The following is a 26,235-nucleotide window of genomic DNA, read 5'->3' as shown; positions in this document are numbered from 1 at the left end:
GTGATTTTGTCAAAGTCAGAGATTTATTTTTTAATAGCTTGGTGTGACTCGTCTGTCATTCTCTATGACAAATTCAGTGCCCACTCAGGAAGTTTGTTTTGGGAGCTTTACGTCTGTATATTGGTTTTTGTTCATATCTTGCCCTCTGACTTTCTGGTGTGTTCCAAAGACACTAAGATATTGGAGTTGTGGCTCAGAAAGGTCAACTTTTCCTTTTGTGGCTAGTAGCTGCCTTCAAAACTGAAAGACCCACTCTTCTGGATGAGAAGGCCTTCTTATATAGAAATAAAGTGGCAACCTTTTATGTCTCCTGCAGTTGTGAAAAATTTGTACTTTAAATTGCAAAGGAAAGTCAGAAGACTTGCACCTCTCAATTAATTTTCACTTTTAGTCAGATTCTTAGAGGAGCAAAAATGCAGTTTTGAACTACATTTCACCTGCAGGTATCAGAATGCTAATACAACTTTTGCGGGTTCGAACCTATGAAAAAGAAATTGCCCGCCTGAAAATATAGTCTCTGTACCTTCATTTACTCACTTATCATGGAGGTACAAAAATACTTTTGCCTGATTCACAGGGGTGTTGTGAGGTTCAATTAACACTTGGAAAGCACTTTGATATTTATGGATGAAATGTTCTATATGGTAGAACAGTATAAAATATCATTGAAAAGTTACTTAGTAGACAAAAAATATTCTTGAAACTTCCTAATTCAATCCAGATGGTTACCTTTCTCTCTTTTAAAAAACACATAATACTACATAGCTTCTGATTCTATATATTTTGGATGTTTCAGGTATGAACACAAGCAGGAGTGAGACAGTGAAAGAGCCTCCATTGAAGCCCTCTAGAAGATCCATGCCATGCTTAGCACAGAGCCAAACACACCCTCACAGTCTGAGCAAACATTCTTCATTTCTTCAGCCAAATAGGCTCCAGCCACAGGCTCGGCCTCTGAGTGCAGGCACTTCAACAGCTACAGTCAATGTAGTGTCAGAACGAGGTGAGTAGTTGTCCTTTATTTATACCATCTTCCCTCGAGTATATGGTTTTTCCTAAACGCTGATGTGCCTGAGTTTGTAATGCTTATTTTTGGGAAAATTGTGAAATCATAATAAAATACAATAACTTGATCTTGAAAGGTTTCAGAGTAGCAGCTGTGTTAGTCTGTATCCGCAAAAAGAACAGGAGTATTTGTTACTCTTTTGATCTTGAAAAGTTTCCATAATACTAGAGATGCTTACAGAAACTGATAAGTGTAAGTGTTTTTTTTCTTAAAGACTTCACAATACTTAGATGAATCACTGTAGTATCTGTGCTCCTGTGTAACTTATTTAATATTTAAAGAATGCCTGGAAATTATTTCATTAAGGGGATCTTAGAAAAATAGAGGCAGCTGCTTCTTGATCATGAGTTATGGTTTTTACAATACATACTGAAAATATTGTGTGAAATCCTGGCCCCAATAAAGGTAATGGTGAAGCTCCTATGGACTTCAGTGTGCCCTGGAGTTTACCCAAGGTATGTATAGTATGTAATCTAAAAATATACCTTAGAGTGAATGCACAATGCACCAGATTAGAAATGTCATGACCCTTGACAACGGCAAACCTGTAAATAGGGAGGACAATGGGTATCTCCAGTCTTCTACCCAAAACTGGCTCCACGCAGGCAGAGCCCCACAAAAAGAGCCCCATTGAAATAAATGGGATGCCATAAAGGAATAAGGGTCAGCATGTACATAGCAGGATTGGGGTCTTGGCTTTTATCTGCATCTATTGTTTTTTTGTCACCGTTTCCAGAATCATTAAGTTTAGAAGCTGCTAACTGATAATGATTTAAGAGCATAATGGAAGATGCATGTATTTATTCACAAACTGATGCAGATTGTATCTGCTCATGCAATGTATGTTTTGTCGATGGTACACTACATTGAGAACTTCCAGGTTCACACTTGGCCTGCTTGCCAGCTGCTTTTAAATTTTCTGTTTATACACAACTTAGGTGTGCTCTTTTAATTCCTCTCCTTCCTTGTTGTTTATTCCCCTCAAATACTTGTGTGAGCTTATCTTGTTCTCCAGGTCTGGTTTGTGATGTGAGGTTTAAATCAATCTTCCACATCACAAGCTCAAATCCAACTTAGTAAAAATCTATAAAATGACTTAAAAATATTTCAATTAGCAACATAAGTCAGAGCCAGTGCATGTCACTGTCACAGGGTGACGGGCCTTTAAAGAGAGATGGGCCCAGCCTGTGACTAATCAACTGCCTCCCAGCTGAGGCTGTGAACCTAGGCGTCAGTTGGATAGCCTGAAGACTATCTGGTCCTATAAAAGCTTGTGAGAGCTCAGTTGAGCTAGAGACCTGCAGTGAGCAGGTAGGTTCTTTCACCCACTATAGGAGCCTAGCTATTTGACTTGCAGGCAGATGGCCTGGGGAATGAGAACTTCAGGGATCAGATAGGCTATTGCAGGACTCCTGAGATCAGAGCAAGGACCTGGATGGCTCTGGCATGTGAGAGGTAAGGGGAAAGCCTTTTCTGGGAACTGCCATAGCAGTATTTTGCCTTCATTTTTGTTTAACCAATAAACTCAGGCCTGAGGCAAGGGCTTGAAACAGACTCTGATATGGGATGTCCACCCTGGACTGGTGAGACAGGTAGTAGTGCTATGCCCATGTGAAATTCCAAAGAAACAGAGTCTTTACCAGTGGAATTAGGCAAATAATTACAACAATTATTCATTGAATAATTAGCAGCATTTGAAGACTATTGCAAAAACAATCAGATAAAGAATTTGACCAGCTTTTATTACCAAACTGTGAGCCATTCTCCTTCAAATGTGATAATAGCTGAATATTTTTAACATGAGTTTAAGCTTCAGCAGGAAGAGAATCACAGGCACTGATAATTCAATGATGCTCTGTTATCACTAGCAGAAAATGCTCTACAAAGTGTATCAGTACATTTAATGCCTTGCTTTGGCCATTCTGAGTGTATAGCTGCCAGACGTTTTCTATGTTTGCAACACAAAAAGATTACATTGATGGAATCTTACATTTATTTCAGCTAAAGTGATGGAGACCCTGGAAAACAACTTACTCAAGTTGTCTAATACAGAATACAGTGATTCATTTTTAGGTGAGTTTCTTTGTTATCTCAAGCGGCAGTTATTTTTAAAATTTGTTTTTTTTTTTTTTAACTCTCTCGGTTGAAACCTCCATTCTTGAAACTGAACTTCCAATTTTTGTGTGAAAAGGCAGACCTTGATAAATTAAAACAACAACATATAGGGATTATTTTCAAAATGTTGGATAGGCTTTTTTGTTCATTAAAAATTCATGTATACATGTTGACAACTTCTGTTTGTAGTCGAAGTGCATTGACACTTCCTCCTTTCATTCACTCCAAAAGAGTATATTAATTATAATATCAGAGGGGATTGGAGTTGGAAATAGATACCAAACTTGCAAAAATAAAATCTGCAAAATAACAGATTACATAACAAATATTGACTCTGCAAGGAAACACAGACACACAGGATATATGAACATACATTTTTAATTTGTTTCATGGAAAATTTTGAAATATTTTCAGTAAGATGAGAGAGTTGCTAACAGGAGAGAATTGTTTATATGGTTTCATGTAGATCTCAAAAGAATTAATAGAAATTCCATAAAGCTTTCTAGTCCTAATTTACCTCCTCTCTTCTGGTGTTTTAAATGGGCCTCTATTAATTTTTCCTTTGCCAATTTGGAAAGCACTTCCATGGAATTTCAAGAGAATAAGCAATAGAATGTAAGATGTAAATGTATAGATTTTTCCACACTCTTATGAGATACTTTTAAATATTGTGAAGATTTTTTTTATACTCATGAAAATAACTTTTTTCTATCACTGTAGTTTATAATATGACCTCTCAGAAGTTTACAATTTAAATTAGTTTCCTTGTTACTATTTCTTACTTTTCACATGCAATATGGCTCATGAATGCTGCAGGGACTTTTTTAAAAAAAAGAATTATACTTAAGTTCTAGAGAAAACACACACAAATTATTGCAGTTTTGCAAATATATATCAGAAAATTGTTTTATTTGGGGCATATTTGTCCTAGTGATGATGTCACTTAAATCTTTTTGAAGATCAAAGAATATCAGGGAGAAGTCACTCCTAGACCTGTTTCAAAAGAATCCTAGAATATTAGGGTTGGAAGGGATCTCAGGAGGTCATTTAGTCCAACCCCCTGCTCAAAGCAGGACCAATTCCCAACTAAATCATCCCAGCCAGGGCTTTGTCAAGCCTGACCTTAAAGTAGGTATCTTATGTGCGCCTACAAAATGAGTGTACATGCGCACACAAATAGTAACTGTGTAAAATTATGCATTGATGTACACAACATAGGTAGTTGTGTACACACACATCTGAATTGCGTGCACATGCAATTATCTGTGAGCACAAGCACATGTATTTTGTGGATGTAGCTTAAGCAACTATTAAAACTTTTGGTCACACTCAATATGATGACTAAAAATAGCAGTTTCATACTCCCACAACAGATCAGTCTTCATGCACACTCCTGTTTATTTTCAGTTAGAGGCATTTCTATAATTCTTATCAACCAAATATTTCAGCATTGATTTCTCTCATTGCCCTGAATATAGTATTTGGGAAGGTAGGTGGGCCTTTATGATTAAAAGGGGCAAGTGGCAATCAGAATGGGAGTGTTGGCTCATTAGTGTAGTTGCCTCCTTGGCAGTTTAGCAATCTGAATTGCTATTCCAAAATCATGACACGGGCTGAAAAATTATGAGATTGGCTTAAAATTCATGATTTGATTTGGTTTTAATAGTATGCCCATGGGCTCTGCTGAGATCCTGGGATTTGGCTGCTTCTTGATTTTGGGGGGAAAATATATGGTGGCATTTCCACAATACCACCCACTTTATGGTATCAAAATAAGATGTCACTTACAGTGAACTGTGCTGATCTGAGACCCTCTCTGGCCTTTTATACATGAAGGATGAAATAGTTAACATGGTTGACATTTTTTATCACTGAGCATCTGAGTTTAAACCTTACTGAGATGGATGAGACAGCCAGCATCCATTGGGGACCCACCTTGTCCTTGCCCATTCTGTGCCATTTAACTTCTGGATTGCTGTACTCTTCACTCAGTAACCAGCACCTGCTCAGCTTCTTCAGAAGTTGATTCTTATGGCTTGTCTATACATAATTTTGAAGTGCTTTTAGTATATTGATTTAAATTTACTGAAATATGCTATATCAATGTAAGCATCTTAATCCTAGTATAGCTGCATCCACCCTAGGGGAATTGCATCTGTTTCTAAATAGATATAGTTTAATTAGTACAAAAACTGTGTGCAGACCAGCCCTTAGTGGAAAGAATTAAGGGGCTTGGTTGCTGGGGATTAAGTTATTATTTTGATATTGCCCAGCGTCACAGGTGAGATGCTGCCTGTTCAGCACATGTGGTCAGCAGAACTGCTCACACACTCTGGACTAAAATGTGCCTTCAGTTACATTGGAGTAAATCCAGGGTTACTCCATGGAATTGCTTTGGCTTTGCAGCAATGTAACTGAGAGTAGAATGTTGTATTTGCTTTGTTCAAGCAAGAAGAAAGTGATATAAATGGAAAATAAAATCCAAAATTAAACAGTGAAAATGATTTTAAAATAGAAATCAAGCTTTCAGGTTTGTTTACCAAAGGACACCAGATAAATCCAAAGTGTGACTAAAAATAAAAACTGAAGTAACCAATAAGTTTTAAAATGCTGTTTGCCTACTGATCTCTTTTAAGTTACCTATCATGAAGTAAGATTGCAGAGTCCATTTTTCCTTTTCATTCTGAACAACAGCGAGCAGAAGGATCTTGCTTTTAAAGTGTTGATCTCTAAACAAGTGAGGATGACAAAGCACTGTTAAATGCTTTAGTCAGTGCTAATACATTTTGATGTAGCTTGCATAATATACTTGATTAATGGGATTCATTTCCTCAGTGAACCTCTTACAACTGCCCCATGAGAACACTAAAGATGGGGCTGAAATTAAGTGAGTGTGGTAAATTTTTAATTAGGCAGCAGAGTGTGGTAAATTTTTAATTAGGTAGCATCATAGAAGGATACATCTTTAAAAAAGCAGCTATGTGGTGTTTTCTTTAGTTTGAGTGGTAGCTATGAACACATGAGAGAAGAATTAAGGTTCTGATCCAAAGGTCACCTGGAGTCAATGGAAAGACTCCTATTGATTTCATTGGGCTGTGGATAAGGCCCTAAATTTGTTGCAGGTATAGGGAACCTTCTGGTTGGGGGTACCAAACCAGGTGCTTCGACACTGAGGGCACGGTTATGCAGTACCTCATCTTTAGGACTCTGGCATGGTATTTTCCCTAATGCCTCACAGTCAGCATACAGAGTCTGAGGATCCTTATGTTAATGGGGGAGACTGGAGCTTTGCAGAGCATAAGCTTAGAGATCTGACTAACCTCTCCATTACTCACAGAGCTGTTAGTCTGACCCTCAAACTTTAGCACTGTTTCTCCTCAATCTGCTACTCATTCATCTTATTGTTCCTGGCTTTTGATTATTCAGAGTCTCTGGGGCCTTTTCTAGCCTCCGGTGATTTCTTTCTGAAGTGGAGGACTCACAACTAAGGGGTCAATACAGCAGTTAGCAAGTGTGAGGATTGTTACATTCTGCAAACTGGTCACAAATGCATAGGAAACTGATCAATGGTGAGGATTAAATCTAGGATCGTGAGCACTCAGAATACTACCATCTTCCACTAGAGCGATAGGTACAACTCATCTATCTGTGAGCTGATAGTACCTCTGATGTCTGATGCTAAAGGAGACGTTCTCATATGAGCATTAAAGAAGTCTTTTTTGTGTGTGTGTGTGCAAACAATTTTGTGCACAATCTAAAAGAAATTGTAAAAAGTGAGGAAAAGAAGCATTCTCATTCCTGTAGTATTTATTTTCCATGTACTGTAAGAATAAATAAATATTTTTTTAAAAAAATGCTGCATAATAAACAAAGTATAGGCAAAATTGAAAGTATAGATTTCCTCTAGAACAATTACATGAGAAACAGGGAAGTTGAAAGTTGCAAGAACACACTGATGTCATTCCATTACAAAACACTACTCCCGCATTAAACATTCTGGGATAGATTTTCAAAGGCATTCTAATGGGGCTTAGACTCAGAATGGGAATTGGCCACTTAACTAACGTTTGTGCCTTTGACAATCAAACCCTCTGTGGATATTTGTTTGGGGAAAGAAGTATATGTTTAGCATTGCCTTATAGTTACCTTCTGCCATCTTTTTTCCCCCCCATAAAGACATGGTCCATAAGGCCCTTTACTTTACTTTATATTGGGCTTGTTTCTCAGATGGATTTGATTGGTATATCTTTTCTGACTTCTTTAAGTGAACTCAAACATGACTTCAGTAGAGCTAACAGTGATTTACACCAGCCGAGGATCTGGCCCATCATCTTGTATCACAAAGCATTGTGCAAAGCAATGCAAAATTTAATTTAATGAAAATAAGCCATGTCCAGTGAGCTGAGCCAACTTAAATGTAGAAAGTCACATAAACAAAAAATGTTTTTAGTTCTAGAATCATTAGAAATGTAGCCACACTAATCTGTTGATTGAGTCCTTCACAATGTCGGCATATAATCAAACATTATCAACAGGGAGTCTGGTGGCACTTTAAAAACTAACAGATTTATTTGGGCATAACCTTTTGATGCATCTGAAGAAGTGAGGTTTTTTACCCACGAAAGCTTATGCCCAAATAAATCTGTTAGCCTTTAAGGTGCCACCGGACTCCTTGTTGTTTTGTGGATACAGTCTAACACGGCTACTCCCGATACTTGACAATCAAGCATTATATCATCTTTAGATTTCAGACAAGGTGTAGAAATGCTTGATAAAGCATACTAATGCACAAGGGTGAAGTAAAATAGTCAATCTGGGAGTTAATCAAGGAAGGGTTGTACATACATACAGTCCTATATAGGAAATTTTCAGTTTTAAAGATCACGCAGCTGGATTCATTAATGGGAGTTAGGTAATTAAAGGGAAACTTTTTAAGAATTATTTTTCAGTTTAATTTTGAATCTGTGTTGAAATCTGCTCTTCTGGGGATTTCAACTAGAGACTTTTGGCTCCAAAGCAAGAATGCTGATAGTTGAAGTAATATTGAATTTCCATAAATAGTCATCCAAATATCCTCTTCCCAGCTTCTGTACCATTTAGATAGCAGTAGTTATTACATAACGTGTTTTGTACTTTCTAATGTGCTGATGCGAGCTGGCAAAATTAATGTTAATTAGCTTGTTTTAATAAGCTTCTTACCATTGCACTAAAAACTGCAGCACACATGAGTAAAGTTTAATTGTGTTATTTATGTAGCTGACAACAGAGTTTTGTGTTCATTCTGCTCTGTCCTCAATACTAAACCACTTCCACTCCTGCCCTTTATTCATATGCATTGCCTTCAGTTATAACCACTACAGGACAAATGCTCTCCTCCACTGCATGGTGCGGAGCAAAGAGAATTGAATAGGGTGCACAGGCACCAAACCACAAAGAAAAGGAAAAACAATAGCTTCACTGCACCGTCTATGCTTTCCTTGGGAGCTCCTCTGTGTTTAGGACTCTGTATTTTAGGGCATAAGGACAGTGGCAGGACTAGACTACTGCAGAGCGAGGAAATATTTGATACATGGCACACTTTGCTCACCAATCAACTTCCCATATGTACTGAACATTGGCATTAATGCTGCCTTCTTGCTTTTTTTCTCCTTTGAAAGATTTAATGTGCACTCTTTCAAAAATTGAGGGCCTTATTTATGATGGTGGGTTGGTGCCTAGTGGGATTTTCAAAAGCACTTTGGCACCTAACCTGCTTAGGCATTAGTAGGATTTTCAAAAGCATCTATCTGCATCCTTTGGCACCTAAATACCTTCGTAAATCTAGCTGAGTCTCGTTGCTTATTTTACCACTCTTACTCATCGTAAGTAGCACTGTAATCAATAACTACTCTATGGGTTCTCACTGGGACTAAGGCTTTGTCTACACTGGCACTTTCACCGTTAAAACTTTTGTCACTCGGAGTGGGAAAAAAACACCCCCCTGAATGGCAAAAGTTTTAGTGATGAAAAGTGCCGGTGTGGTTAGCCCTTTGTCGGTGGGAGCCACGCTCCCGCAACAAAGCTACCACCCTTCGTTGAGGGTGTCTTTATTTTGTCACTGGGAGGGCTCTCTCCTGGCAATAAAAAGCAGCCACACAGCACACCTTACAATGTTTTTGTAAAGGTTGCAGAGTAGACCTAGCCTAAGATTTTGTGCAACATGAGTAAGGGTTGCAGAAAGATGCCACTTAATTTCATATATTTTGATACAATTATAGCAGTACAAAAGCTGTGTGCCTGCTGAACTGAGTGAGTGAAAGATGCAATGGGACATTAAATTAGAAGCTACTTTATCACCCAGCAACATCACCATTTGCAGTATAGTTGGATAAATGCAGCACAAAAGTCTCTGAATTTGCTTCAGCTGTCCTCTTCTTCCCCTGGCCCCCAGTTGTGACATTATTCTGTGGATTTTGAAGAGATCAAGTTTTATTCTCACGTGGAAAGCAAATGATCATAAGTTCAAGCACTCGGAGCACATTTGAAACTCTCCATCCAGGTGTTTGTGCAAGTAGTGGTATTTTTTATGGAATGCTATTTGACACAACAGAGTGCCCTCAATAGAGCCTCCAAAAAAGGTAATTAAATGAGCCACACAAAGAATCTGACCTAACTTTTTTTTTTTGTAACTATGACCATATATAGCTGCACACCGTTACTTTGTGTCAATGAAAATTAGAAGACCTCTACATACAGTGCACTTGGTGTATTTTATTTGGGCTGGGAAACTGTTTAACATCTCTCACTAGAAACTCAGACAAGTATCTGATTGCACTCTTCTCACCTAAGATCATGCTTGGGTAACACACCTTTACTTTGGTCAGTGGGATCAAAAGAAAATTGCAAATTTTGCATCCAATGTGTTTCTGGGCAATAATCTACAGTAGACTAAATTTTTTTCCCAGAAAGATGACTTGGTCAAAGCTTTTGTCGTACAGAAAGAAAGATGCACGCCCTTCTAAAATTCCTTAATCCTGTTAACCTTGTATGTCTACCTAAACTCTTACCTTCTCCCTGAGAGATTCAAACCCACATTGGTTTCTTTCAGACCCTCCTTGTGATGATATTCTTGACTCAGCCATTCTTACTCATGTTGTTGAGTAGTACTTTACTCAGGCAAGTCCCATTAAAGTAATGGTGGTAGAAACAACCCTATAAGAATTATGCTCATTTACTCAAGGAACAGAAACAATACCATGTGACAATTGTGACTAGTGACAACTAACCAACAAAGCTCAAAGTTCGCATGCTGAGTATTAAATAGTGACAGAATTATTTGTAACCAATCTAGGGAATAAAAATCTCACCAAAAATGTTTTTAAATGAAAAGTAACCTTTAAGAAACAACAATCTACTTGTGAAAGTTCCTGATCAGGGAAAGAGGCAAAATTAATTTAATTCTTTAGTTACTACAAACTATTTGCTGAGCTCACCTCTAATAAGTTGAAAACAGAAGTTGGTAATTAAGGTTATAATATAATTGCATTCTTCATGATAAGACATCACAAAAGACCTAAGGTACAACCTTGATGGATCAATTCTCAATATTTAGATACTTTAAGAATATGTAATCTTTCAATCTTTATGGAAGTTTATGCCAATGTCCTCATTAGCAAATGAAATGGTGTGCCCCAATGAAAGGATTCAATCATTTATGCTTTTCTTTGTCTTTTGGTCTTTTGGAATTTGGGTCAATAGTCAGGAGCTATAGGCAGTTTCTGTAAACATCTGATTATCTCTTGTCTTGTATGCCAAGCTGTGGAAGATATTTTTTCCAGCTGCAGTGACTTCCAGCTATTTGGCAAGCTGATCACTGGCAGCTCTGTTTAGGGTTCTGATCTTGCTAGTAGCTCTGTCACCTGATTAGGATGTTAATAGTTGCCATACTGTCTTGCGTGCAATGTTTGTGACATGCTTAGGACTGTGAGGACTTTGCGCAGGGGGGCAGGAAGACTGCAGACCTCTTCAGTATTTCTTGTAAGCTGTTAACCTTCTCCCTGTACATAAACTTGACTATTAATGATCTTGTTTATGATTTTGCCATAATTGTATTATCCTATCATGAATTAATCCTGTGTCCAAATATTACGGATTGTGTTTATAAGAAACATCCATCTTTCTTGCATGCCATGCAATAGAATGGAGAATTGAGATCTTAGAGAGAGACACTTTGGATTTTTAATCAGGTAACTCAGCAGTATATCACTGATTTGATTGTCTTATTTGTTAATGACAACGCTATTTAGCCAAACATTTACATTGATAGTATATCAATGGCCTTGTGGATAAGACATTGGAATATAATTCAGAAAGTCTGTGTTCAGTTTCCATCTCTACCCCAGACTTCCTTTGTGAAGCTGGGTAACTTGCTTAAGGTATGTGTACATGGCATGCTCCTTTCAGCAGTATGTAGAGTACATACCCCCACCCCCCGCATAGGTATAAATAGCAATGTAGATGGTGAGACACTGCTAAGATGAGTAACAATATGCCTGAATCCGGTGGGTATGTACCCTACATGTCTCTCTATTTGTCCATGCAGTGCCTCCCCCAACTACACTATTTTTAGCAGTGTAGTGTCTTACAGTTGCCTCCCCACTTCTGAAGACTTTCCCCACCACAGAGAGAGTCTCCAACAGCTCACCACTGCCTGCCCCCTGCCAGAACCTTTCATTCCTGGATGCAGCCTGCTTTTCACTGGGGCATGTAGCTATACGTACCCTACATGCTGCTGCCAGAGGTGTGCAGAGTAGCCTTAGGGTTGAATTTTCAAAAGCACCTAAATGATTTTAAGTCCCAATTTCAGAAGTGACTTGGGACATAGGAGCTGCTTGTCATTTCAAGTCAATGGGAGTTAGTCTCTTAAGTGCCTAAACTTCTGGAGTTGCAATTTAGGATACTAAATCACTATTCAGGCACTTTTGAAATGTTAATGTCTCTGTGCCTGGATTCCCTATCTGTAAATGGGGATAATTATACCTTGTTAACTTGCATGGTTATTGTGAAGATAAGTACATTAAAATTTGTGAACTGCTCAAATATTGTGGTGATGAGCACCATTGAAAACCTGATGAGGTAATTAATAATTCTGTATTCAGTGCAGAATATAGATGCTACTCTGTAAATATAGCATGGAGCTGATGCACCTTTAATGATGAGCTTTAAAAAAAAAGAAAGAAAAAAGATACCCACTCAGTGAACACTGTCCCATGCTGTGCCCTGAATGAGGTAAGGGTCCTGCTGAAAAAATAAAGTGATCGTGTCATTGAAGACCGTATCATAATGCATATGCACAAAGAGACAGAATTCAGGTTGTGTAGGCATCCATAAATCTCACATTTCCTAACTTTTCAATGTTTGACTTTGCAAACTTAATGTTTAACAGATTTTAATTAATATTGATATATTTGTCCAAATCTCCCGTGCTGCTGTTTCTTTTCTATTCAGGTTATTAACAAAACATGCATATTTTAGGACTGAACATTCCATTTAAACAAATGGCCTGCTAATTTCTTGACTAAGGGTCAAGTTATGATCTCAATGGGATTCTCATCTAAGAACTATTGCAGGGGTTCTCTAACTTCATTGCACCGCAACCCCCTTCTGATTATTTAAAATAAATAAAAAATTGATGACCCCAGGAGGTGGGACCGAAGCCTGAGTCCGCTCAAGCCCCACTGCCCCAGGTGGGCGGCAGGGGACAAAGCCTGAGCCCCACCGCTCCGGGCAGGGGAGCCAAAGCTGAAGCTCAAAGGCTTCAGCCCCAGGCAGGGGGCCCACAACCTGAGTCCTGCCACCCAGGGATGAAGCCCTCGGTCTTTGGTTTTGGCCCTGGTTAGTGGGGTTCAGACTTCAGCCCCGGGCCCCAGCAAGTCTAAGCCAGCCCTGGTGACCCCATTCAAAGGGGGTCGCAACCCACTTTGGGATCCCGAGCCACAGTTTGAGAACTGCTGAACTATAGGATCCAGCCTTAAATTTATAGATTGAAGTCACTGCAGAGAGTTAAGGATTGAGACTATCTAGTGAAGAGAAAATCCTTGAAGCACCCGCTACTTTATTTAATGGCAGTTTTAAAATTAAATTTCCTTGTCAGTGTGCTATGTCTTGTTTAAAACAAAAACCATACAGTACTGTACACGATAATAGTCACAAGCTTTAGCAACATTATGTAAGATGTAAAAATGGGAGCAGCAATACGTCAATATTTTCTTATACAAGAGGTGCAGGGGTGGTTATTTTAGGCATTCTTAGAAGGCATTATTAGATGTGAAATGGCTCCCATAGCCATAGACTCATAAACTTTAAGGTCAGAAGGTACCATCGTGATCATCTAGTCTGACCCCCTGCACATTGCAGGCTATAGGAGCTCACTCACCCACTCCTGTAATAGACCCCAACCTATGGCTGAGTTATTGGAAGTCCTCAAATCATGGTTTAAAGACTTCAAGTTACAGAGAATTCACCTTTTACACTAGTTTAAACCTGCAAGTGACCCATGCCCCATGTTGCAGAGGAAAATGAACCCCCCCGAGGGTGTCTGCCAATTTGACCCAGAGGAAAATTGCTTCCTGACTGCAAATACGGCAGTTAGTTAGACCCTGAGCATGTGGGCAAGACCCACCAGGCAGATACTACAGAGAATTCTTTCCCAGATAACTCCGAGCCCTCCCCATCTAGTGTCCCATCTCCTGCTATCCAGAAGACACATACTGTATTAACTTGGCCAAACCTTGTGGGGGAAAACCTGTATCCAAATTATATACTGAGTACTTTCAGGAATTACCAGACAAAGGATTCCTAGAATTTAAAAAGTCTGGTCAACCATTTTTAATCTCTTACATTCCTTCAGTGTGAATTTCACAATGATTTATTTAGATTTAGAGTTTGCTTATGCTCAAAGGCTAGATGCCTTCTATGATGTGTAAGCACTGAAATCACTGGTCACACTTTTATGTGACTGAGAAGACAAAACAAAGCAACATACTAACCAGACTAAGTTTTTGATCAATTCTGAAGGAGAAGTCTACCATCCTCTTGAGCGATGCCTGGAACTCCTTTAAATAGCTTTCACTGCTGAGTGTGGAATGCGAGGCCAAGTGTATATCATGTGCTGGCCCATCTACCAGGTATTGCATTCTGAAATACTAATAATCATTTTATATATATACCTAATTTCATTAAAGGTAAATCCTTGCCCCATTGACTTCAGTAGGAATATGAGGTAGTCCTAACTTTAAAAGTAAGTCTTTTTTTGCTTGCTAAAATTATCAAAATGTCTTTGGTTTTCTTTGAAACACCACTCTATTTATTTATTTATTTTGCTTTCTTCATGTTGCTACCTTAATTTCCCAGGACTAGAAAAATTTAACTGGTACAATATAGAAGTTTTCCCTCAGCAATAGTATAATTTACAGATATTAATGATCATAACAGCTTATTTATCCACCTGCATGGCTACCATACTGCTTTTGGGCCTTTAGAGTACTATATTCACACAATCAATCAAGGCTAATGATTTTTTAAATAAAACTTGCTCAATGACTTCTGTTCAAAAATGATTTAGCAATTAAAATAATCTCAATGTAATTTACATGGTTACTTAACAAAAACTTGTAACTTTTTATATTGGAAATAAAGATTTCCCACTAATTATGTTAATTGCTGAAAATAACATTACAATAACTGTCATTTTGTTCTTAATAGATGCCAATCTTGCAAACATACATGCTCTTACTTTAAGCATATGAATAATCTCAAACTTCAAAGTAAAGTAAATTAAAGATAAGTATTTGCACATGTGTTTCAAGGATCAAAACCGAAGCCTTTCTGTTTTCTTTTGGTCATATTCTGGGAAGTCACATGAACACCCCCAATCAGAGAGAATGGATGTGCTGTTTAAAGCAGTGATAATGGGTTCCTGTATTTTGTCTCTGAAGAGGCCTGAAGGAGCAGCCCACACATACCTTCAGGAGCCCAAAGAATCTATGTAGGGAAGAAATATGCTTAGGAGTCATTTCCAGAACAAATAATATGAACATAAATATAATGATCCTGTCCTCAGAACTCCGGTCCAAAATCCTGACTGAATTCAGTGGATTATTCCTGATTTATATGAACGAGATAACAGAATCTCTGTCTAAGACTCATTTGCTGAGTGCTTGCTGAGAGGCTATAAGTTTTGAATGGATGCGCGGAACGAGAGCAGACACCCTCTACCATACACTTCTGTTGTGGACTATAAAAACCCTAGTAAGCAACTCTGTACAGCACGTGCCATTATCATCCAGATGTTGTTTATATGTTTCTTCTGTTTTGTCACAGTTTCTTACTGTAATGTGGAGTCCTTGTGGCACCTTAGAGACTAACACATTTATTTGGGCATAAGCATTCGTAGGCTAAAATCCACTTCATCAGATGCATGAAGTGGAAAATACAGGTAGCCCACGAAAGCTTATGCCCAAATAAATGTGTTAGTCTCTAAGGTGCCACAAGGACTCCTCGTTGCTTTTGCTGATACGGACTAAGATAGCTACCACTCTGAAACCTGTTACTGTAATGTGTCACCACTGAAGTTTTTTTGTTCGTTTTTTTTAAGAAGGGCCTTCACAGTCTGGCATTTTGTTTTGGCAGTTTTGAATTGGACATTCTAACAGGGAAGAAGTAGCATAAGTGCCTCAATGGATAGATATTGAAATTGTTTTACCAACAAAATGTTACATTAAATTAGGGAATTGCAACTTGCCCTTCCCACTGCCACAAATGTAGTTCGAAATAATTTTGCCATTAAAATATTTTATTTAGTCAAATGAAGTTTTCATAGACCTTCTTTCAAATAATTCTTCTCTTGTCATGCCTTACTGTAATGAAGTCTTAAGTGGACTCTCTACTCTTACGTTAAAGTAAAGAAAAAGTGTTAAATTATGCATGCTCAGTTGGTATATTTAAATGCATATGGGCAGATTCTCAGCTGGTGTCAAACTGCATAAGCAGATGGAACTATGCAACTGAGACTCTGATCCATTTGCTGCAATTCTGAATTAAAATAAATAAAAAATGAAAGCACATTAAAAATTGTCTTTAACAAGGAATGTAAACTCTGAGACATATGAGGGGAAACCTCTTTCACTGACATTATCCTGTCCCATGTTTGTCTCTAGAAATAGTGTCTCCTGTCCCACAGCTATTTTGAAAGAGGAGGAAGTTGTCTTGGAGGTGTGGTCTGAGGTTTGCAAAGGAAGCCTATTCTGAAGTTCCTGGCTTTAAGCCAGATGCTCAAGTTCCATGAGCATGGTGGTCTAGAACCACCTACAAGGTGGGGAGAGAGCGTGAAGGAGCAGGCTGTTCTGATGGTCATTCCTTGAAGCTGCAGGCAAATAAAGTCTCTTTTTGCTCTGTAATCATTTTAGGATAGTTGCTTCCAAAGAGAGTGTGAATCCATCTGGGACTCAGAGTTCCTTTTTGGACAGGCTGAATTAAAAAAAAAAAAAAAAAAAATCCCCAGACAATTACACTTTTTAACCATAAATTCCAGGGATGTCTCTTCTTTGTTTGGCCTTTGGCAGTTCCAAATTGCAGTTCAATGTTTACTTGCTTTTGTATTTTATAGTCTAAATTGTGGTGGAGAAAGATAACAGAAGATAGGTGCTGGTATAAAGGGAAAAACATTAGGTTTCAAAGTTTTAAAATCAAAACCTACTGAAAATAGCTTTTTAAAATTTCACTATTATCTATGGTGACATTCTCTATTGGTGAAGCTGGATGCTGCTGTGATGGGAACTTTCAAGATCATGTTTGAACTGAAATGGCCCAAGACAATTAATTATATCTTTGGATTTGGAGGGAAACTCCACTTAATGGAGCATGATGAAGAAAAATCATTAATAGAATGAGAGAAATTAATTTCCTATAAGAAGAAGAAAAAATACTGAATGGTAGAGAATACATCTCTCTATTAAAAAATAGATATTTGCAGAAAACTGGCATGAATAACACTAATCTTGAATTGAATGTTTCAATTCAGGTGACTAATCTTGAGTACCTTGTCAATGGTATCTGAAACCTCTGAATAAGAGTAGCTACTGTATTTTCTTCTGAGGGAACTTTGGACATGATTCAGTAACACACACTGAACATTTTTACATCAGACCACTCAACCTCTGAAAAATTAATTTTTGATCAGAGACTCTGGCATGAAAAAATGATAATACTGGTTGAACTCATCCGCTTATGATTATACCTAATACATTACTTCATGATCTTTCAAATCAGCATATACTGTACAAGCACTGAATTGGGACAGCTTTTCTACTTGGTGTTTAGATGGGTGTACCTTAGTTTTTATACCTCTTTAGTGTAAAAAGTCTGAAGAATAATGTCACAAAAATATACAGATGCTCTTTTAAAATCCAGGATAGCATTCCCTGCCTTCCCCTCTGCTGTGCTCCACCTCTTCATTACCTTTTACAGAACACTATAGGTGATTTTAGGGGGGAGGGGTGTACACACACCCACCTACACAAATTTTATATATAAAACAATTACAGTCAAACCATATACAAACCTTTTTTTTTCTTTTCTATTAAAAGCATGTTTGTTTTAATTCTAAATTTCTTGAACTTTCTGGTGGCATGACTAAATGTTGCTGCTAAAGCCTTTCTTATATCTGTATTTCAAATGAGATGATAGGGAATATCTTCATCTTTCAGAGAACTTGTGATATATAAGAGGTGGTGTCCTTGGTCAGCTAAAATGACTTAATACACAGTAGTAATGGTACATTCAGCAAATGAGGTGAGACACTTCAGAACCTTAATTAAAAGTTATCACTTTTGCAAAACTTGTTAAAGTCCTGCAATTCACATAGGGTCTGATCCTGGAAAACTTCCTTCATGTGAGAAGCCTTTACTTATGCAAGCAGTCCTTCTGGAGTTAATGGAACTATTAATGTTCAAGAGTTGTAGGATCATGGCTGTCTTTTTTTCTTTTCTGTGTTTCACAGCCTCTATTCCATGAATTTCATCTTGTGAGGGTCTTAACGATTTCAGTTGCCATCAACTTCAGTTGAAGGTGCTCAGCACCTCCCAGGATTGAGCTGTCTGCACTGTTTCAGTAATCCTAAACGTTATAACTCTTTCCCAAACCCTCAACGACTTGTTGATTCATTCCCTTTGTCCATTTTTTAACAATATTCTTACCACTATTCATTTTTTGTTGCTCTTTATTATTATTTGTCTTTTCTAAATACTATCTTCCCTCATGGTTTGAGATGTCTTCTCTGTCTTGAAATGGGTTTTATTATGACCTATTGGCTACTACTTGTTTGGATTTTGTTCATATAAAGTTATTAGAGTTAAACTGTTACCTGGCACGCTGGATCAAAGGTTCTATATAAATAGAAAGGACATAATGTCATGTTTGCATAGTAAAAATCACAGAGAAATCTGGAGTATTGTGGTCTTAACAATCAAGTGGCACGTTCATCTGACTTTAACAAATGATTACTACAGATCTATTTTAGTTTATAGCAGGATCTGAGTTACTGGGTGCTCATTATGTGTAATGTTAATAATTAAATTAACAAATAAACAATTCTCCATGAAACTCCTAATTTAATAATGTATCTCAATGTTTATAGGCTGCATAAAAATAATCCTGGTTATTTTTCTTTTCTGTAAGATTTACTATGTGGAATTCAAGTGCTCACGTATACATTAAATGAAAAATACTATATTACGGCAGCTGTGATTCTAAGCAAACAAAATTCAAGGTTATCATTCCCACAGCATCCATTACTTGTTCTTGGGTGCATATTTAAGGTTTAAAATTACTGGGTTAAATGCTGTTCCCAGTTACTCTGAATTTTCACAAGTTGATGTGAAAACTGAAATGAGAACTTGGCTCACTGTATGTAGTGGTAACTTTGTCTTAAAATATGTCTATATATCTGCAATATGGCTGGATTGCAATTGCAATAGGAACAATTTCTTTCTTCCTCTTTTCTTTTAAAAATAAATTCACAAAAGTAAAGCATCTCCTAACATATATGCATATACCAATGTCATTGATGCGGTGGGGAAAGTAATTTTTATCCATTTTAATATCCTTACTTTCTAGGTACTGAAGTACTCTGTATACATCACAAATATTTAATACTTTTTTCTCACAAATCCCTTGATGAAGTAGGGAAGGGTTAGCCCAATTTTAGAGGTGAGGAACTGAAGCACAGAGATTAAGTAACTTGTCCAAGGTTACACAAGGAGTCTGTGGTAAAACCAGTTTACTAAACAAAAGTCTCCTGAATCTCAGTTCAATGACTTAATCACAAAACTGTCCTTCTGCCCACTTGTAACATTCAAACTGGATGGGCAACATGCACTGGAGTTGTCCCAAATATATATTTACAATTTAAATTGGAGGTAACCAGAAAAGCCCTAGAAAAAGACTGTCAGAATTGTTGCCCTTCTCCCTTCCCTCCTTTGGATACACTTATGAAAGAAAGGTACAGTGATATTTATATTTTAGCTCTTCAGAGCAAGGACCGTCTTTTGCTCTGTGTTTTTACAGTGCCTACCACAATGGGTTCCTGATGTTGGCTGGGGTGCTACCATAATACAAGTGATAACAATAATCAACACTTAAGTAGTGCTTTACATGTTTCAACTGTTGTACAGACCTTAACCTTCACGATATCTCTGTGGGTTACTTACAATAAGCATGCTCCCTGTTTTAATGATTGGGTGTGGGGAAGCAGAAATGCATCTTGCCCAAGGCCACTTAGCAAAACCACTGGTACAGCTAATATTAGAACTCAAACTCTGACTCCCATCTTTCATTTAATTCCTCTAGCAAGCCACTCAGGGTGGTATGAGGTAGCAGGAGACCTGCAAGGGAGGAAGGCTTGTCAGGCTGGGGAGTGGGCCCTCCGCTGTCCAAAGCTATCTTATGTTTATGAAGAAATTTGAGTACTGGATAATCACAATCGGTATACACTTAGAGCCAGATCTATGAAGTTCTGAGCACCTCCTGCAACATGCCAAATATCTTCGGTTCCCATTGACTACAGCTGAGGGATCTAAATAGCTCCTAAAATTAAATTAAGGAAAATAGCATATTATACTTATTTTACAGATGGTGGAAAGAGGCACAGAGTGTTAACATGTGTTGCCCAGTGTCACACAGCAGGCCTATGGCAGAACTGGGAATAGAATCTTCTGACTTTCATGAGACCACATTGTATGTGGGTTGCACACCAAATTGGAAGTGTCAAGTCCAAACTTTGTAGAGTTATATAAAAGCACAAAAGCCTCTGAACATGACACTTTTTTTTTGTGAACAACTGAAAAACATCATGCTTTTTCACTCTGATAACTCCAGTGCTGCAGAACAGATTTTATGTAAACTCTAATAAACCAAAAAGCTTCACATCTAAACTGAGACCAAGCATGATAAAAGTTCAGATCAAAAGTTTGTTGTAGGGAAGTGGGGAATATTATAAGCCACAAATGAGGGTGCTAAAAGGGAATGTTCTTATCTCAACTACATCTATAAGAGTGTCTCCATTATAATCTCAAATGAGCCTATCTGTTTTGTTTTGTTTTCCCTGAGATATAGGAAAAGACAAAGACACATATACAGATGATTCAGAACATGGGAATTATGATTCTCGCACAGATCAGTCACTGCTTATTCAAAACACAGTTACCAGACAGAAACCAGAACCTCGGATTAAGTCATCTTTGAAGGTAATGGACCACAGTACTCATTAAATTATATGAATTGTCGTAATGTGGTTAAATTCTGAAAAATATAGTCAGTTTACCTTAAGGGAATGATTGTTACAGCTGGATTTAAAAATAAATAAATATGGGGTTCTCCATAGAATTAAAGGCAACATTGGGATACGAAACAATAAAGGCTCAAGTGAGCAATACAAATAAGGCCAGAAGTGCTGTCAAGATTTCAGAGCATGAAATCCCCAACAGATGTAGTGCAAGAATGTCTCAGAGAATTAGATCCAGGTATCCCCACAGAAAGAGAAGTAAAAGACTTCAATATTATGATGAGCATGATCTACAATAACATTAGCAGGAGTTCCCTATAGAAATAAGGGCAACATCAAAAATAAAGACAACAATTATACTGAAAGGACTAAGATTGTGTCTTTGTGATTCATAAAAATAAGAGCCAGGAGTCTTCTAAAAATTTAAAGGCTGGAATAATGTATAGGATTAAGGGCATATGAACCACAATGTCAGTTGTGTGCATCCCAATGAATTAGTAGTAGGTGTGTTCAGAAGCTTAATTGCAGTAAATTAAAAGTCGAGTGATCTAGAAAAATAAGAAGGAAAAAAAAATCCTACTCCAAATATCAGTTTCAGGCAATCACAGCTAATGGAAGGCAAAATTATTCCAAATATAGGTGAGTAACATGAAGGGACCTGTGTGACACACAGGCACAAAAACACTTAAAAAAATCTATCATGATCAAGAATATGAACAGAGTAAAAACTGTCATTTCATCCTGTTTAGCAAATTGAATTTCACTTAAGGCTTGTCTACATGGGGACACTCATGAAAGTAAACTGACACTTTGTTAATTCAGATTAAATGTGGATTAGTGAAACTGCATTAAATCCCTGTGTGGACTCCTTCAGAATTCGGTGCCCTTAATTTGGTTTAGCTTAATTCACAAATTAATTCATAAACCAAATTAAGGCCACTTTATTTTAAGCAGGCACACACCTGTTACACAAACCTGCATCTAGTGGGACTGAACACAGGTATTTTTTCCTACATGTTAGCACCAGGTTTTATCAGCATTATGCCATTTCAGAAAGCTGATTCCCATTGTGGTTTTGGCAGCCTGTTAACTGAGGATTACGTATGTGCTAGGGAAAGAATCTTGTAATTACTGAAAAACTCATGCTCTAGATCACACTATTGTCATTACCGTAGTTCTGCAGGAATCTGCACCACAGATGGCCAACAGTTTGTATGATCTGTGAGGTTTTCCTGCTGTGGTACCTTACACATCATGGGATGCTTTTCACATAAGGTGGTGAGATAAGAAATTAATTAAAAACTGGAGTCGTTTCCTTTTTTTTCTCTTGTTTGTGCTACTCTCTTTGATCAAATTCTGTTCTCTGATACATGCGTGTAACCTGCATCCATTTCAGGGGAAACTGCACGAGAGGATAGAACTTGGCCCTTCATATTGTCTTAATGGGAGGGAGAGTGAAGAGAGAAGTTGAATAAGGACTTTTATTGTAAGAAATTAAAAAAAAATAAATTAAAGATCAAACATACACCTGCATATTAGTCTATGTTGGTGTGCTAAAAAGAAATGATTTATTCCAAGATCAATGTCTCATACCATTATGAAATACAGTGATCCTAACTGTTCAGTCTGTGACACAGCACTTCACAATGACTTGTTGGGAGATGTATATTGTGTTGGTGTATGGTGGTTTAGGTAATATTTTTCTGTACGCATCAAGAATACTGAAAGCTGCTCTAAGGCATCTGCCAAGGGGATGTGCTGTCAAAGCAGGATGAGAATAATTGAGTATTGCACATATGACCTTCACAGGTGCTAAAAGCCACAGCTGCCTCCTGACAAAATCTCCAGTTTCCCCCATGACAATTTTTGCAAAGCAATTGTGTTTTCAATCTGCAGCACACAATTCTGCAGCACATTGAAAATTAAGTATTTAGGGGCAGCATGAAAGAACTTGAATGTAATAACACAGGGGATACATTTATTTTTTAAATTTATTTTCCCTTGTTTTCTCATGTCACAGAATGGAAGGTTTACACATATAAGGGCCACGGTAAAGAAAATGCAAAAAGAGCCATGTATTAATCCAAAAGTCAAATTTTTAGGGGCTGAAACTCTTGGTGTTGATAGTTGATAAGTGTAAGGAACAGGAACAATATGTAGTGAATTAAGATGAAAGGAATGGGACTGAGACATTCAGTAGAGAGTGAGTCTTTATAAGGAACCAAACTTCTGCCAAAGTGCAGAGATGCATGTACAAAATGAATGGAATGGATTGGTCAAAATTCATAATATTGCAACTATGAAAAGGAGAAGACCACCAACGGCTGTAATAGTAAGAAACTCAGAATTACAAGAATGTCAGCCCTGCTGAATTTTGAATGTTTTAAAAGAATAAGTTTAAAGTTCATGAATTAAACTATTGAAATGGAAAAAGCTTTAACAGGTAGACAGAAAAGGGATGTGGAACTGGGCATTGTTGTAAAAGGAGCTACAACTGTGGCAAACCAGAAGTATATTGCACAGTATACTATATAAAAAGTATATTGTACTTAAAGGGCCTGACTTTCAAAGATGTTGCAAAATTTAAGTGTCTTCATATGGAATTGCACACTCTAGTTTGAAAAGATCAAACAAAGAGGGGAATGTAATAAAGTCCCCAGCAATGCATCTCAATATAGTCTTACCTTGTCTGAAAGTAAGGAGAGGAGAAGTGAAACCCATCTGATTGGAGGGAAGTAAGGGAGACAACTAAGCTTACAAGAAAAGTAGAAAAGGAAGCTGAGCATGGTAGAGTGTAGTATGACATCTGTAGAAATGAAACATTATTTACTTGTATTTTCCACTCCTTTGATTACTTTCTTTCTGGTCTTACTATTTTATTCCATCCCCTTTTTAAGTCAGACTAGTTTATTTTTACTTGTCCTATTCCAAGGGATCCTCGGTATTCTTTTGCCAGTTCAGACCACTTTATTGTTCTCCTCACCTACAACACTTTATTCATATTCCCACCACTACCATTGAATTCAATGGGAGCCAAGAGTGCACATTAGAGGGGAAGGATTTGGCTGTAAAAGTGCTTCAGTACATAAAATAACCAAAAGTAAGAATAAGCGGAGAGCATTATGATCTGAAAGGAGACTGACAGGAGAGTAGAACATCTCGACAGAAAACCAATAGCAGGCTCATGCAATCTGAAAAAACAACAATAAATAATGTTAATGATTCAAGAGGAAAGATGGGGTGGTGGAATGATGAACCTAAAATGGAATTCATGAGCTGCTGAATGAACACACTCATAAGTGCACAGCTCTCAGTCACTTTGAAGTTTTGTTAAATAAATGACTCAGTAAATATTTAGGAAACTGCCTTGCTAAGGAATTTTACTAGTGAATGAATGGTGAATTTCATCACAAGATGGGGAAATATTTTTCCAGCAGCCATAGCACTTTATGATTTGACCCTGTCAGATCTTAAGAGCAAATAACTTTTGGGCAGGACCAGTATTCTCGGAGGGAGCTTCAAACCTGTTATCTCCGGGTATTCTCCACTGTCTGCCTGCTCCTGCCATAATACAGTTGTGTGATAGGCCTTCAATTGAGGCTACTCATCGTTACACCCACATTTTTTCTTGTACAAATTTTCTAAAATGGGTGAACAATGATCCTGTGAGTCTGGGGGGGAAAAGGAACACTCTTTATAAAGATTTCTTATATGAAGAAGCTACAGTTGGATTCAAAACCATCTTTTTATTAAGAAAGATAGCCATATGTTCATGGATGACACCAGCTTCATTTAACCTTTTTCAGAGCACACTGACTATAGTCAGACTGCCCTGGAAGATCAAGGTTCTTTCAATAATGTTTTTAAAAAGTGGTGCTAAAAAGGGGCCTATCATTTATTCAGTTTGGGAAAAGGACTTTTCTTTGTTCTGATGACTTTAGTTAAATTCAAAGAAATTCACAGTTTACGCTCATGTGACTCATGCTTTTGTCAAAAGAATGCACTTTAGATGTTGAACATGCAAACTTCTAATTTGGTAGAGCCTGTTGGCCATTGTTAATAGAAGCAGATAAAACATGCTGCTACAGAACAATTTTTCTCTCCACTAACTTCTTTTCAAATTACTTTAATTACCAAAACTGAAGGTAGACTTATGAACTACACTGTGTTCTTAAGGACTTCCATCAATGATCTTCTAACCTAATTAAGCCAATTTTGCCCAGTGTTCAAAATAAGGGGTGAGGGGAAGAGTGATGATACTTTCCCACCACAAAATCCACCTACGTGAGGTGCCAAAATGAGTGGCTGACATATTTTGCCTTGATTGCTGATTCAGTTTGTTCTATCCTAAGGATGGAAATTTAACAGGGGGGAGAGGGTTAAGACAAGTCCTGGAAATTTGATAATATTGCTTAGTACATCAACTGGATAAGTGATATGGCACAGATTTGATGGCAGACTCAATGGTTTAATTTTATGCAGCCTGATTTCTATCCATCAGGCCTGCAATTACTTCCAATTTACCATATAAAATCTCTTGAAAAAGTCAGTTACCCATTTATTTCAAGTTCCTGAGGTTAACCACTAGTGCCCAAGGAGGAAAGATCTATTATTAGATGAAGATCTGAGGGACACACCCTTCCATTGAAAACTTTTCTTATTACAGGAGCAATTAATTTCTGACTGCTGTCAAGAGCGATGGATTTCCTATGCCTGAACCAATCCTAACCAACCTCATCCCCACTATCTCACAAGGAAGCTTTCTAGTTCTTCCGGATCAACTTTATACTATTCCTTAATGATAAAACAGTAATGAATAGCAGAATCAAATTGCTCAAATGAACTTTATATAAAGATCCATACTCTGGTAATTACAGATAAACTATGGAAACTTTACTCATGCAGCACCATTTTCAAACTGCAAATTTATTTCAGATAATTTCTCACTGAGAACTATTAGTGGGTGAGGTCATATATTTTATTGGACTAACTTCCCTTGGTGAAAGAGACAAGCTTTCAAGTTTACATAGAACACTGCAAACAATTAGTGGATTAGCAGTTAGTTATGGCCTCCGATTTGTAAAACTAAAACACAACTATATATTCTCTAGAATCTGCCCCTTTTTTCTGCACTTGATTAACTGAAAGGTGGTGTAACAGGATGCTGGGCAAGAACTGCTGACTTAGCCCTCTGTCATGCCAGCTCCCATTACGGGAAGTAAATTGGAGCTGGCTA

The 26,235-nt window shown here is 37.6% G+C and overlaps 1 protein-coding gene across 1 annotated transcript in view; it reads left to right on the top strand.

Annotated features, from left to right (window-relative positions):
- The first annotated feature begins 20,888 nt into the window (after positions 1–20,888).
- ANO3 (anoctamin 3) overlaps positions 20,889–26,235 on the top strand; it is a 128,720-nt gene continuing 123,373 nt past the window's right edge. Inside the window, exon 1 of the mRNA XM_024214868.2 lies at positions 20,889–20,961. The gene's annotated coding sequence lies outside the window, so the exon portion shown is untranslated. The remainder of the gene's footprint in view (positions 20,962–26,235) is intronic.

The sequence above is a fragment of the Terrapene carolina genome, unplaced genomic scaffold (genome assembly GCF_002925995.2).
Source record: "Terrapene carolina triunguis isolate 2854851 unplaced genomic scaffold, T_m_triunguis-2.0 Scaffold96, whole genome shotgun sequence".
NCBI lineage: Eukaryota > Metazoa > Chordata > Testudines > Emydidae > Terrapene > Terrapene triunguis.
The sequence above is the reverse complement of the archived record's forward strand: the minus strand, read 5'-3'. Positions and strand labels throughout refer to the sequence as shown.